Raw genomic sequence first — 15,795 nt, 5'->3', positions numbered from 1 at the left:
CACTGACTGAAAATTAATCTAGCTAATTAGTGCGTAGATTTGAGAAGTGGGATTTCTTATTCAGTTGTATTCAGTTATAGACTTATTTAGCTGCAAGTGCTGTGAGACTACTGCGGTTCTGTAACTGCACTGGATTTTCCCTACCCAGTCCATGCAGTGTTTGTTGTGCTTTTAAACTTTGTGGTTTTTGATCTACATGACCCTAAAGTAAGTTTGGCCCAGGATGTTCCTCCCAGTCTCATCTCATATGCTCATTCAATGAATGATCAATGAAATATCAAACTGGAGAGGCCCTTCCCTTAGAGTATTAAATCCTGGGTTAGCCTATGATTTGTATCATCTCATAAACATAGTGGTCGGGACAGTTTTCAGAGTATTAATCCCTTTTTTTATATCTAACTTTAAAATCTGTAGACTGCCAATCACTGGAGAGGCAAGTACTTCTCAGGAATTAGCTTGGGATCAATGATTCTGTTTTCATCCTGATGAGAGAAGGAGCAGATAGACAATATTTCTTAGCCTTCCAAGAGAATAACAAATATTGGAAAGCCTGAAAACTGCTTCCTAGGAGTCAGCTTGGGATTAGTGCTACTGTTTTGCTCCTGGTAAGAGAAAGAGCAAAGGGACATTGATTCTTGATGGTCTCTGATTGGGCAGTTTGTATGGAACTTTACTGAGTGGTCTGTTGCAGTTTTGGTGAGAACTTCTTCAGGGCCTTTGTGAAGTTTATCTTTCTGTTGCATCCTGCTGTTGTAGGCTATATCCAGGTTACCTACCAAGAGAAGACTAAAGCAAATGTGATGAACTCATCAACATCTAGGTTAGTATTACATCTAAGGAAGCAGCTTGGAACTAGTGCTACTCTTCTGCTTCGTACTACATATAAGGAAGCAGCTTGGAACTAGTGCTACTCTTCTGCTTCGTACGACATCTAAGGAAGCAGCTTGAAACTAGTGCTACTCTTCTGCTTCTGCTGAGAGAAACAGTAAAGGATCATTGATGCTTAGCTGTATGTAGCTGTGCTGAGACCAAAGCTATTTCTTCCACCAGACAGAAGACATCTCCAGTAATCAGATCCAAACCTCAAAGGTGCTACTCCCCCTTCAGACAACAATAGTATGCACCTGGACCCACGGATATGCATTTCCAACTGTCTCTGTGGCTAGCTTGCTTGAAATGGGTATCCTGAGACAATGCAGCAATTGTTTCATATTTACTGAGATCAATCTACTACTTAGGCAAATTGACACAACGTGTAAAAAATTTAAATATACAATGTTACTGGAGACAAAGTTCTAACATAAAACCACTACAAATAGCAAACAGGCTGTCAATGACACACAGCACCACACTATGCCTATCACACCCAATGCAGACCAAACATTTCTTTGAGAAGGTTGCTGAAGCAATGGGTGAGGGGGAATTGATGCACACTACATATCCAGACCTTGGAAAGGCATTTGGCACCATATCCTTAACTTGGGCATTGTTGATTAATTCTCCTAACCAAATGTCAATCCTGTGAAACTCGTACAGCAAATTGCTTCACAAATATAACCCAAGAATTAGGGTAGATGGCTCTTCCTCCTTTAAAAGAACCTGTTACTAGTGGTGTACCCCACAGTTCAGTCCTTGGGCCATGCCTCTTTGGAATTTACTTCATGGAGGTTAAAGCTAATGTTGAGGTTTTGTGGCTGACCAAGTTTGGAAATGACTGTAAGCTACTTGTCACATCAAGATCCACTAGGAGGGCCTTTCCCAAAAAAAAATAAATAAATAAAAAAGTTGCTGTCATAACAATAGACTAAAACTGAATGCAAAAAATGTATTATAGTCTCCTTTGGCAAGCATGATGTCCTCTGTAACTATCATATCAACAACATAATCCTGAAAATTGATCCAGTGTTTATGGGCCTGGGAACCACTGTACTCAGTGGTTGTTAGGCCAATCATTGACCCATGGATTCATTAAAAGGCTTAGTTTGAGCCATATGACCATCTATTAGCTAATTTGTAAATCAGACACGTGTCAGCCATAATGAGGCAATACCTCATTATCAGCTAAGTTGTATATCTCAGAAGTGCAGTCGCTACATCAAGATAGGAAACTGTTGCTTGCTTAGGCATTGGTATCCCCCCACAGTCACTATCACACAGACACACACACACACACACACACACACACACACACACACATACAGAAACACATACACACATAGACACCACAGCCCCCCCCCCGTAATTTCCCCATGACTTATTTCCCACTCGTGGTTCACATACACCCAGATCACCATAATAGTGTACATGCCCTTATGGTACATTTGTAAAAACCCTGGTGTCTAGCATGCCCCCAAATCCCTGTAACAGTTGAAAGTGGCATTATGGCACCTATCTAATATTCCCTGCTGTTTAGTGTATCCTCCCCCCACCTCCAATCACTTAAATATTGTAAATGCCATTACGATGCTACCCTGTTGGTAAAGTATAGCCCTCCACCCCATTAGCTGTCACTTAACTATACTGTTTTTCAGGTGTCTAGTTTTTTTCCCCATTGCCAGATCTCTATACTGATGCCGGTGCCATTTGGCACTTATATTTAGAGTAATTCCAGGTGTTGACTGGCTTCACCCACCTCCCAATCCCCATACTGTGGTCATAGAAAGTAGTTGAATACCTTCTTTTGGCTGTGTTCGATTTCACAAAGTGGTGGAGATGGCCATTCTTATCTACATGGCTGAGTGATTTACTGCCTTCCTTGTGGCAACTCCAGAGCAGAGAGGACATGGCTACTTTGAATATGCCTGTCCCTAGGGCTAGTTTATTAGGCTTTAGCACAGCTGTGGGGTGATCCTAGTTGGTGCTGCATGCGTCCCTGCTATTGCACCATACAGCACCATATTAGTGTGGCTACTGAATAGCAAAAAGGTACCATGACATGCACACAGAGGGTGTCCAAATTGTGGTACCTTACTGAATACCCCCACCTGGTATAATGAGCCCTTCTTTATGTACTTGTTTACACCTGAAAAAACAAAATCAAGGGCCTAAATCATAAAAACTACACTGACCATCTCAAAGACTTGCCCCTCTTCTTAGTATCATACAGGCCACGGAGGGATGATCTCTGCCTCACTTACTGAACCTCAACTGACCCTATCTCTCTGCCTCACTTACTAAACCTCAACAGACCCTATCTCTCTGCCTCATTTACTGAACCTCAACAGACCCTTTCCTCTCAGATTTACTGCATATTTGCTAGTCAATGGCATAAACACCCATTTGAAATATCTTAATCTATTGTTCAACATAAATAGAACATTCTGGAGGCTTAATTATGTATCACAGTGAATACCAGTTCTTTGTCATCATCTTTTTGTTCACATAAAACAAACTACTTCCCTTGCCCTATTTAAGTGTAATCTGGACAAATGGATGGGAAACCACAAATTCACCTCTGGTCTAGCACACTAGTCCCTTTTGATAGGGATAACACGTACATGTTTAATAGGTTCTATGTTATTCAAATTTAAATTACAATGTATCAAAACTTCATAGGAATGAAGGGCTAGGCTTCTAAAAATTCTTATGGATCAATAGCTTGGTAAGCACCCATGAATCTATGAACAGAGTTGCTCCTATTTTTTTTAAATGCCTATGCATATTTCATCCCTAGCAGATTTTTTTTTTGGGGGGGGGGGGTTAAGAATCAATATGCACCAATTAAGAAAAATGTTACTTGAAAACAAACAGCTATGTTATGTTATTCTAATCACAAATTCTTTTCATCATGTTATGACAAAAACAATTATGAAAAGCATTCTAAGCAAGCTCCATCATATGCCAGTACCAATGTTTTCAAAAGGGTAAATGGTAAGCATTACTAAAGCAGAACAAACTATATGGGAAGTAATATAAAATACCTTTTAATATAACTGATTTCACAAAGGCATTCTTCAGTTAAAATGTGCATAAGTCACATAATCCATCCTTTATATTGCTGTACATATAACTTACTGCAAAACATTTCTGTTTCATAACAATGAAGAATTTTCAGTGATGGACAAGAAAACACTGGAAATTGTCTGTCAAGTCTTACTGTGCCTCAAGGTTATAGTCATATTGCTCTACTGCTGCCCACTTAAAGCAGTGTTGCTCATTTTACAATGATCAGAAAAATGTTTGCGTAACTATTATCATCAAAAAGACAAAATATTTTCAATAGTTCACCAACTAATAATAAATATGCTCATTTATACACCCTTATAAAAGGTAGACTATAAGAACTAGATTGTTTCTGACAGAATACATCTCTTTTCTCATTCTGTCAGATATAGTTTAGTGTGACTGCAGGGCAAAATCAGATCTACTTGCGTTGTCCACAAGTTAAAAAACAAAAAATCAATATAAAGCAGAAGAACAAGTCTCTGGCAGTATCTGTGTTAATGAAATGAAAGATTCAGGAAATGTGCTATAACATTCTTTTTGTTGACACAATTCTCTCAGGGGCCCTTCATCCAAATCAAAAATATGTTAGAATAAAGTAAAGCTATAGACAGAATGACAAAAGAATCTGAAATGTCTAATTTTATCACTGGAAATATGCCAACCTATCTTCTCCATCTGTATCAAAATGGAGGGACTTATTTGCTAGGGATATTGTTAAACTTTTAAAGCAATTCAGCCAAGCATCTATTAACAGATATAATGTACGCTACCAAAATGCTTTTCAAATTCTTTGAGTCACAGTTTGCTCAATAATAAAGTTATTTCTTGAGTGTGGCATAGTCATATATTTATATAATATTACTGTTACTAAAAAGATAAGCAGGAAAATATGCCACATTTAAATTTAAAGTCTCAGGTGTGATCATTGTGTAATGTAAGCAAAGTTATGGTTGGTCAGTTATATTATTATTATTATTATTATTATTATTATTATGATTATTATGATTATTATTATTATTATTTCAGACTCATATTAACCCACATCAAGAACTATAATCTCACTATGTCTTTCATTATCTATGCCCTTAATTATAATGCTTTTAATCACAGTGTCCAAAGATTTCTTTTCAATGTTGAAGACAATTATAGCATTAAATAGTGAGTGAATTTCAAAACAATGTATTGTTTCTCTGTAAGTCTTTGGAACCTGAGAAGATAACAATTACTAGGCAGGATAGAAGGTGTCATCTTTAATATTAAATATTTTAATCAGACCTCCGATTAAGATTGTGTCTTATTAACCTGCATGGCGGTGTGGCATTCACCTAAAAAGGAATCAGATTTTTTATTAGACTGAGACAACATGCCAGTCAAATAAATGATGAGAATCAGGGATCATTAGAGGCTGTGACTCATAAAGTATAAAAGCAAGAGCTGGTTTATATAAAGACAAAGGGAAGACCATGGCAGAGCATGAAAGGTGGACAGAATGTAAAAGCACTGAGGGGGTATAGCACCCATGAGTATAGTTCGGGAGTAAACAATAATCCCAGAAGAAGGACAGAAGTTCAGACAGAATACTTGATGAGACTTCTGAAGTGACAAAGCCCGTCTGTTATATGACTAAAGTCACTGAAACAGAAATGGCAAAATAAGCAGTACGGGTCAACAGCATGACTTTAAAGGGTCATTCAATACTGATAATTACCCTAGGATGACCAGTCAACAGCATGACTTTAAAGAGTCATTCAAGACTGGATATTACCAACAATCATTACAGACAACATGGGTATGTTTTTTCTGGGCAATGAAAGTATCAAACATTTAATCCCTAATACGAAGAATGGCAATTGGAAAATGAGTCTTCCTCGGCCAAATTGAACATGAAATGCATATAGATTCAACAGCTTTAAAAATTGCATAGTGTCCCTTCAAACTATCACCAGCCAGCATTAGTTTGTTCTCCAAACAGAAGTCCACCCCTCATGGCTTGCAAAGCTAAATAAGTAGTCATGCACATGGAACCAAACTTCTACTATGCTCTCTGACCTACAACCTACTCTTAGGCTCCCTATCTTGTAAAGCTACTCATTCTAAACATAATTTGGCCTTGCCAGTTGACTCTCATATTATATTTCAGACTACAACCTATGATTACTACCCTTCTCAGTTACTTCTTTACAAACAGCTATAATGAGGCTTCACTGCACAAACTATAGTTTTTCCAGTCATGTTCCTCAGGTGTAGGAATCCTCACTACTAAAGAAAAGTAAATCTACTCTTACACTTTATTCAGAACCCAGCTAAAACAATCCTTTTTAATATAGACTTTGTATACGTTTCCAACACAACTGAACTACATAGCTCACTTGTTGCTAACCTACTTCACGTGATCCTACCCACATTTGTTATGATCTACTCAGTGATAAGTAGAAGGAGAGAAAAATTCTATCACACATAATTTATATTGCTATCATAGTATTTCTTGGTACTCATCATATTCATCTTTTTTACAACTATCCAACCTGTACTGTATACCATATACCCCAGTCTACTTTCTTCTATTTGCTTACATCAGATTTCCTAACATGATTTACACCAATAAACAATCTCACAGAATTTTTGTAAATTGATATATTTGTTTTCTTAAGTATGACCATATATGGCATAGTTTGTTTAAGCATAAGTCCACATGTGACTTGTTTGAATGTACCTAACCACTAATTAGACTGTGCTGCTACATTCTCCAATCACTTGGTTGTGATGCAAAATATTTACTTTTTGTCATCATTTTTTTATTTTTATCTTCCAGACTGTGCCTAAAAATGGTTCAGTGAGATTACTCATATACCCAGGTACTCCTCTACCCAAGTTACTGCTCTACCCAGGTACTCATTTACCCAGGTTACTTAATCTACCCAGGTTACTACTCTACCAAGCATTCCTCTACCCAGGTTAATACTCCACCCTGGTATTCCAATCTCTAGGTTACTACTATACCCAGGTAGTATTCTACCAGAGTTAATACTCTACCCAGGATGCTACTCCACCCAGATATATTCTACCCAGATTACTACTCCAACCAGGTACTACTCTACCCTGATTACTACTCTACACAGCTTACTACTTGGCTGAGGTTACTAATCTACTCAGGTACTAGTCTTCCCCAGTTTACCAATTAACAGAAATAAATGATTAACAACATCTAAGGCAAAGAAAAAAAAAGATTGATTCAATTTAGGATTTCAGTAATAGTTTCATAAATGAGCATTCACAAAAAATATGAGCTTTGGAACAATATCTAGATGATGTGAAAGGTAGGAATTGAAACAATCTGGTGGTAGTTGGACTCAGAGAGACGCATGAAGGTGCTTGTAAAATTAAATGCACTGATTAGTCTCTGTTGCCATAGAAATTTCACTTGTCACATTAATATGTTATTTAATAGAAAATTCATAAAGGTTTCCCATAATGGAAAAATGGCAGTTAATGGTAATATTTTCAGAAGACAACAAGCATTTGATGGACTACAAGAAAGAACAAAAACTACCTCTAGAATGGCAAAAATAAATAAACAAATGATCTACTCTCCTACTGGAAATGTTACCTCCTATGACTGCAGAAAGCCTTTGTTGTATTTGCAAAAAGTTAAAATGGTGGAAAACCATCAAATGACCATATAAGAATGTACTTTGCGTAACTCTATAGAGAGCATGTGAGGCATTCATAAGATCAAGTACTGTTGTAAGGTTATTCTGTGATAAAATGGTTTTGAATTACAAGATATCCCAAGTAAACTCTGGCAGTCCAGTAGCAAACAAAAACACTCAAATAAATCAACAGAAATGTGCATCCATGCTGTCTAAAATTTTGCTCAGACAACACTTTTAATAAAGCCACTAATACAACGTGTACAATATTGGTTAAGTATTACATCATTAATTGTTGTAAGACTTCACCAGAACAATTAAAATCAGCAATCCTATCTAGTTAAATATTTAAATTTTATCATGGCAGCATCATATGATTGTTATATACAAAAAAGATAAAATTATTCAAGTTAGTAAAAACATTGTTTCATCATATAATAGCAAATTTTAAATAGAGAAATTATCAACTTAACAGCAATGAATCCAATTTTATTTTCAACATGCTTCCAATACTAATAGCTTCATTTAACCTAAGGGGCATTAGATATTAACTGCCATACTGCTTCCCAGTGCTCAAGTTTATTTTTCCAGTCATTTCCACCTGGGTATCACTCCACCACATCATAAATTGTGAATAAAGATATCCCAGAATTAAAACAATTTTGTATGCCTTTTGCCAAAGCACTGTACATATCCAATGTATTAATACCTTAGACTTGTTGATATATTCTACATATGAAAGTCTTCTCAGTCCTTACAGTATAGAAAGCACTAAAAAACTTACAACAAGCTAAACAGATCACACCTACTGTATAACAATAAAAATTATCCAAGGGCAACCTCTTAAGCTGTTGATCTAGTTATCTAAATTGCTAGCATCTACCACATTTATGTGTTCCCTGCACCCATAAGTCAATATATAATCATATGTGATCACAAATTTCAAAGTTTTTTTTAATTTGGTTTACTTTTGTATATTATTACTGGGTTAATACCAATCCATTCTGGAAAAACACCTACATGAATATATATTCCAATGCTCATTAATCATGCCCCTAATTACTTTGGAATTAAAACATAAACCCAAATCTAAGACTTTATTGAAAGTTTTAATGTTCTTTTGCCTTTTTGTTGTTGTCCTCACCAATCACCATATACTGGTTACTTAAGACTGCGATAAATTCAGTTTTTCTTCCATTCATAACTTGGTATGCAATATTGTGAATTAATGTGTCCATTCCAAAAGCAGATTCAAGGGAGATGAGTCTCAATTTTCTCACTATCTGTTTCCTGGCTCCTCTTCCTATTGGTAGAAAGGGTGATTTTTTTTAAGTCCATACTTTGTGATACATCTAAATAATTGATACTGCCTTTAGATATTTTGTTTATAAGGCTTAAAAATTCAGTTGTATGTTCCAAATACACAAGAAAATTATTCAGGGTTTTTGTTTCTCTGTCCAGACCAAAATTGTCATTCAGAAATCTGTAATAGCTTTGACAACAGCTAATATTCTTTGTATTAAATAAAAAAAAAAAAAGATCTCACCACCAAAATGGAAAAAATAGTGAGACCTGCTGACCCCATAGCCACCACTGTCATTTGTTGATAGTATTTACCTTCCAAATAAATATAATTATTCTGCAGTACTGCCTCCATAAAACCCTCTAAAAAGTTTTATATCTCATTGTTAAATCTTGAAAATGTGAAATGGCTTCAGAAAATGATTCCATTCCCATACCATGAGTTATAATATCAGTTTTTATTAGTAAGCATTCCCCATTAAATAAACATCTCTAAGGTGTTCAAGAAACATCCAAAAGTCTTTCAAGATGTGTTTGATGAAACTCAAATTATACATAAGTGCACTATCAATATATTTAACTAAATCCTCAGCTTTGGAGCCAACTGCTGAAACTATGGGTCTAAGTAGGGGGTTGGTTAAATGAGAGTACACTTTGAGAATTTCAAAAATTGATGGAATTACTGGACTCTCAGCTTTTAGATTGTGGAAAAACTCAAGGGACACTAGATCACTGATCAACTGTTCTTCCAAATGCAAATCAATATTTTTGTATGACATGAATATTTTGCTGCATAGCACCTTTTCATATTGTCCCTCAGCATTCAAGATAGATATTCATCATGCATCCAGTGTAATCCCAAGTGTTCATAATAACCAATCCTCCTCACTCGTCTGGCTTCATCAGTGTAATTGCTTGATCAGCCTTTGGCTCGTGTGGTATTCTCTTTGTTAACTAGGTGTGTTGAAAAAGCATCCATCTGGTTTATCTTATTATTCTTTTCTAATGTCAGTTTTTCAAAAAGATTAACCACTGGGTGTGTTAGAGGAATGAACACACTTGTTATTTTAAAATAATTTTCATCAAAATAACTACTATTATTGTCTTTATAAAGAAATGTCAAATTTACTTTCTTGTGAATAATTATAGTTCAGTTAAGCTGTCAGCCAAATTTGATCTCATAACTGGAATAAAAGTAAAGCCCTTCATGGACATTTGGTAATGAAAATGCTGAATTTCATGTTCCAGGAAAATTAGTTTACCATCAAATCACCATTTTATTCAAAATCCACAGATTAGGAACTTCTACCCATAATATATTTGGTCTTCATCAGAACAATTACTTGTCATCATTACCTTTCTATTATACAACTCCAAAAGTCATGTGATGAAACCATATGACTTCTCAAACACAGGAAACTGTATTTAAAGTAACCACAACTTTAAAAATAATAATAACATGGCATTATTACTGACACAAAATATACTGATACTACCCTTGCTTTATAAAACTGAAACAAACACTGAAATGCAAGTAAAAATTCCAATAAAACATAAAAAGATCATGTGAAAATTGCTTTCAGACATCAAATCCTGGTTGATCTCTGTTTTAAATCACTACCTATACTAATAGTTTCATTTGGAATATTTGGTGACAAATGCAATCCATTTCAAACTGACTGTAATTAAATACTTTAAAACTAAACAGTCCCTGATCCTAATGTATGTAATATCTCTATACCTGACCCTGTCCTCATGTACATCTTTGGTCATCACAGGTCACATGCTTCCAAGAGCCCTCCATCCAATTTGTGGAGGAGTCCTTCTGTCTGCTTTTGCTCCCCCTCTCCCTCTCTTTGGCTGTTCTTTTTGTGTCTTGAGGTGGTACTTTCCCTAAAAAAGTAATCAGAATCCTGTTTTATGTTATTGAAGTCATTACCTCCATCATTTGAGTCATCCTCACTACAAAAAGAAAAATGCATGACTGCTTAACCCTTATCCATAGGCTATATCATTTTGTTTTTGTAATCACTGTTGTGTGTGTCTTTCTCTCTTTTTTTTTTTTGTTTTTGTCTTTATGCTATTTAATCCACTCCAATTTAGTGTTAAATTTGAAAAATAATTGTGGATACTCCCTCATTGTACTGCTCAAAAAGTAAATCATCTGTAAAGATTTACTGAATTGTGATATCTCACCATGTAGCTTGGATGTTTTTTTCTTTTGTTATCCTTCATTAGGAGTTTCATAAACTCTAATACCTGGTAAGTAAAAAATGTATTAATTTGCCATTTACCTGGGGTCTGTTTTCCATATAATTTGGGGACTTCCTGACATGGTATGTTTCAGTATTTCTCTGAAAAAATGCATATCTAGTTGAAGCGACTTAAACCTGTACATTTTTTTTCTCCAAAGCTTCCATTTGTTTAGTTAGGCATTTACCCCATACAAGTTGATTTGTGCTGCTTATCATGAAGGATGCATACAATCAGTTTTCATCTGAGAGGATCTGATTGCTATGCCTATTATGGGTGGAAATGGTCAAGAGTTCTTTTTTAATCTACCCTCTTCTTAGTTGCTGAAATAACATCTGCACCGGTAATGTTGCTATCATAGCAAATCCTGAAACAGAACAATTTGTCACAATGCACTTGCAATTAAAAATCAGCCATCCCATTGCATAAATATTCAAATATTATCTTGTGACAGCATCATATGATTCTTGCATACAAAAAATGTAAAAATCATTCAGGTTAGTAAAACCATCATTCTACCATCATATAATTTAAAACAGGCATATTACCAACCTAAACTACAATGAAGCAGATTTTAGTTTATTTATTTTTTCATTTATTGTTTGGTGACTGAGTTAGTCTCACTAGGCTAGTAAGCTGTTTTCAGGAGAGACCTGAGTTGGTATTTATACAACTAGGGAAATTTGGCCAGGGCACTGGAGAACTTCCTGTAGTCTTTTCAATAGGTGCCATGGGTTCTTTGTCATCCAGGTGTCCTACCACCAACTCAAGCAGACGAGGCCTTGATTTAACAGCTCATCCAAAGGACGACCCACTCAGAAGTGTTGTACCCCCTTATGTCAGCAGCAGATCTACATGGTGTGGGACTAGAACTCACGGCTTTCTGCATTAAAGACAAATGTGCTACCTGCTGAGCCACTGACAATAAGCTTTTAATACTAATAACTTCATTTAACCATGGGTGGGGGGACTGGCTGAATCCATTGTTAATTCCTTTATCATTTCCTGATACTTAAGCTTATTTTTTCAGTCACCACCCCCTGGGTGCTGCTCAATCCTTTCCAAAATTGTGAATAAAACTATCCTGGAATTAAAACAAATCTCTGTGTTTTTTGCAAAAGCATTCTGCTCATCCATCTTGTTCACTCTACGTATCTGTTATTATTTTCTACTCAGTTTCTCAAATTTCTCAAATTCTGCTTGATCTTTCCTATATAGAAATCACTATGTGATTTACAAGAAGTTAAACAGATCATGCCTATTGTATTACAATTACATTTATCCATGGGCAACTTCAATGGTTACTGGGATATTGTAAATTGTTCACAGAATGAATATTTACTGTGTTTACTGTAAAGATTTATTTGTGCTGAACAGTTTACTACTTACATTTCTTTAGTAACCCTTATCTGTCCAGAGAACTGAACATTTGTTTGAAATGTGAATACAGACCTTCAGAGCTCTACTGAGTAAATGAGTTAAGGACAAAATGGGAGGCAGTAGTTACAGGTACATCATTTATTGTTCCAGCAGACTGAAGTATAATGTCCAAGAAATGTAAATACAAAGAGTGGAAACAGCAGAATGGAAATATATCACAGAGCTCAGCTAAGGAAATGGTAGCGTATCAGAATAATTACTCCTAAAGAAGAACTAAATATGCTTCACTTTGGTGAAAAAAAATGGATGTGGGATGTTTAGAGGACAGTAAAGGAGCAGACTTAGATGTGGAAAAATTGTGAAGAGTTGGATATCTTACTACATACTCATAGCAATGAATGCTGATAGGAGACAGAAGAAAGAACATATAATACTGCTGAGTATGGGTGGAGTAATGAAAGGGCATAAACATTGCAGGGTTTGAATGTTTAGATGTAAAGGATGTAAGGCAGTAGGGCTTTAGGTTATTACTGTGTGAATTAAGCACTGCTAATTAACATTATAGCAATGCTGAGACTACAGCTAACTACACTGTATAACCATCTGTGTGATAATGCATTGCTAGTCAAAGTCGTATAGTAGTCATTGTATGTGGTGCTGGCCATTACTGAAATATAAGGGTTCCTCAGCAGATTTTTAAATAAAAATGGTACATCTGGTAAGGATGTTTACCTGATAGGGATGGAGGGCATTTCATCATTATGGAAAGCATAACTGAATTCCATATTGAATCATGTGTGATTAAATGGAAAATTTAAGCAAAATGTCTGCAAATAGGAATAACCAGCATGAGGTATTGATTCCAAAATGACCACCAAGGTGTAAACAGTTTTTACCCAGCACTGCTCAATAAGTTTTATGTTTAGTAATTTCTCTTACATGAAACATTCAGGAAATTGGAACTTATTGACTTATTTATTTTTCTGGAAAAGAGCATTGTTCACAACTGACCAATTACAGTCTCAGCCTGGGGTGAGTACTACAAACCATATTACAGAATCTTACAGGAACGCTATAGACACAATCTGAATTCCCAATCATACTGAAAATTAAAACTGCAGAATTTGGAAACATTTGGAAATACAGACAGTTGGTTATTCAACATATGTAGCATTTACATAAAATGCACACAGCATTTTGTTAGCCTGTGTTAACTCATGGAGCACAGGATAACAGAGTGCCAAGAATTAAATCTGAAGCCAAGGAATAAATGTCTTCCAATCAACTAATTAAAAATAGCATGCTATGCTTATAATGGCAACAGTCTCTGAAACTTCACATGGTTGTCAACTTATACTCTTGAATAAATGGTTATTCATTTCTTCACGCTTCTGAATAGTTTACTTTTTTATTATTACCAATAGGTACAATCATTTTCAAAGAGTCAGGAGGGAAAGAAGGAAGGATACTAGAAAAATAAACCGCCCACTGGCAGACTGTGTGACATTATACTAGTGATATCTGCATTGCTTACTGTACTTATTTCCTTGTTTCACTTGAAAGAAAGTTACTGTTTGTCGTTTTTGCATTTAAGTTACCTGTAACACATTGCATTTAAGTTACCTGGAACATGCTCACTAAAGCAATTATATAAGTCAGCACTAAAAATTAAAAGCACTACACCCTCACTCCCCACTGGCCCTTGTTTTCAATTATAAAGGAATTCCCAATATTATTCTAGCATGTCCAAAGGCCAGTTGTCAATCTCCTCTCCAGTCCAGCTGGTGAATCTGGGAATCTTGAGGCAATGTTACAACTGCCTCATGTACACAGACAACCCTCTCCTCCTCCCAACAAATTCCAACACATGTGAGAGATGCAATCATATAGCCAAACTGGAGGCTAAGCTCTCTCAACTCAGTACTGGCATAACCAGTCAGGAGGAGAAGGAAACCACACTCACTACAATTCCAGTCTCACATAGACCTACCACGACAGCAAACCAAACACATAAACACACAAAAACATACTCGGAGGCTCTAAATAAAGATCTGCCTAAGCAGCAGAGACCTCCAAAGCAGACACCCAAGCAACCGCTACCCCAAAACAAAACACGTGCAACACATATCTCACAAAGCCAGTGTGCCGAACAGTCACAGCTCTTAAGACTAAACAACACACCTGATACACTTGTAATAGGTGACTCTATCATCAGGCACACTGACGTCCCGCTCACCAGGCTGAACAAGGAGAGGGTCACGGTGAGCAGCCTGTCGGGTGCTAGGATCCGCCACATAACACAAGCACTCAGGTCACTCCAAGGCAAGTACAAATATGACTCAGTCATTGTCCATGCTGGTGTGAATGACCTGAGATGTACCTCCCTGGACTACATGGAAAGAGACATAGAGGAGCTCTCTGAGCATGTAGCCCAGGCAGGTATGACCCTGAACTTGAGTAGCATCTTACCCTCACCAAGAATGATGCCACAATATGAAGACAAGATGATTAATTTCAACAATTGGCTTAAGTACTGGTGTCATTCAAAGGGGATCCAATGCCTGTCAGCTTGGGATGATATGCTCGACAAGCCACGATGCTTCGCTAGGGACGGCTTGCACCTGTCACCCCTGGGCTTTCGGATATTGGCAAAGGCTTTTGCTACCCCCATAGTGCCTTTTTTAGGCAAGGCTCAAAAGACAAACCCAACTCCATAGGTATCACAAGGGATAAGAAACTAAGAGTAATGCTACTCAACGCCAGAATTCTAAACCTCAAGATGCACTTTTCGAAACTCTCCTTAGCATGGAGAACATCGATATCTGTGCAGTAACAGAAACCTGGTTCAGGGCTCGAGAGCACCCCAGCACTACCAGGTTATACCTCATACCATGCTTTTCGCCCCAAAACTTGGACCGAACCACAAAAGGAGGGGGAGTATCGATATTCATCAAAGATACCCACACCTCCAGGTTGGTGGCAAAGGACGAAGCATCAGAGACTATCCATGTGCAACTAACAGTGGGTAAAACTGCCTTCCAGTTTATAGCCTGCTACAGACCACACTCCCAAACCCAGGAACCCCACTCAGCCTTCCTGAGAACAATGGAAAATATGAAGGTCTCTCCAAACACCATTATATTGGGCGACTTCAACTACCCAAACATAGACTGGGAGCATTACTCTAGCTCCAACACCCTAGTCCAAAGGTTCCTAGAATTTATAAACTCAAATGCTATGGAACAACTTGTTACCACTCCCACAA

The sequence above is a fragment of the Protopterus annectens genome, chromosome 7.part0 (assembly GCF_019279795.1).
Source record: "Protopterus annectens isolate FY-2018-M chromosome 7.part0, PAN1.0, whole genome shotgun sequence".
Lineage (NCBI taxonomy): Eukaryota > Metazoa > Chordata > Ceratodontiformes > Protopteridae > Protopterus > Protopterus annectens.
Note: the sequence above shows the minus strand (reverse complement) of the source record.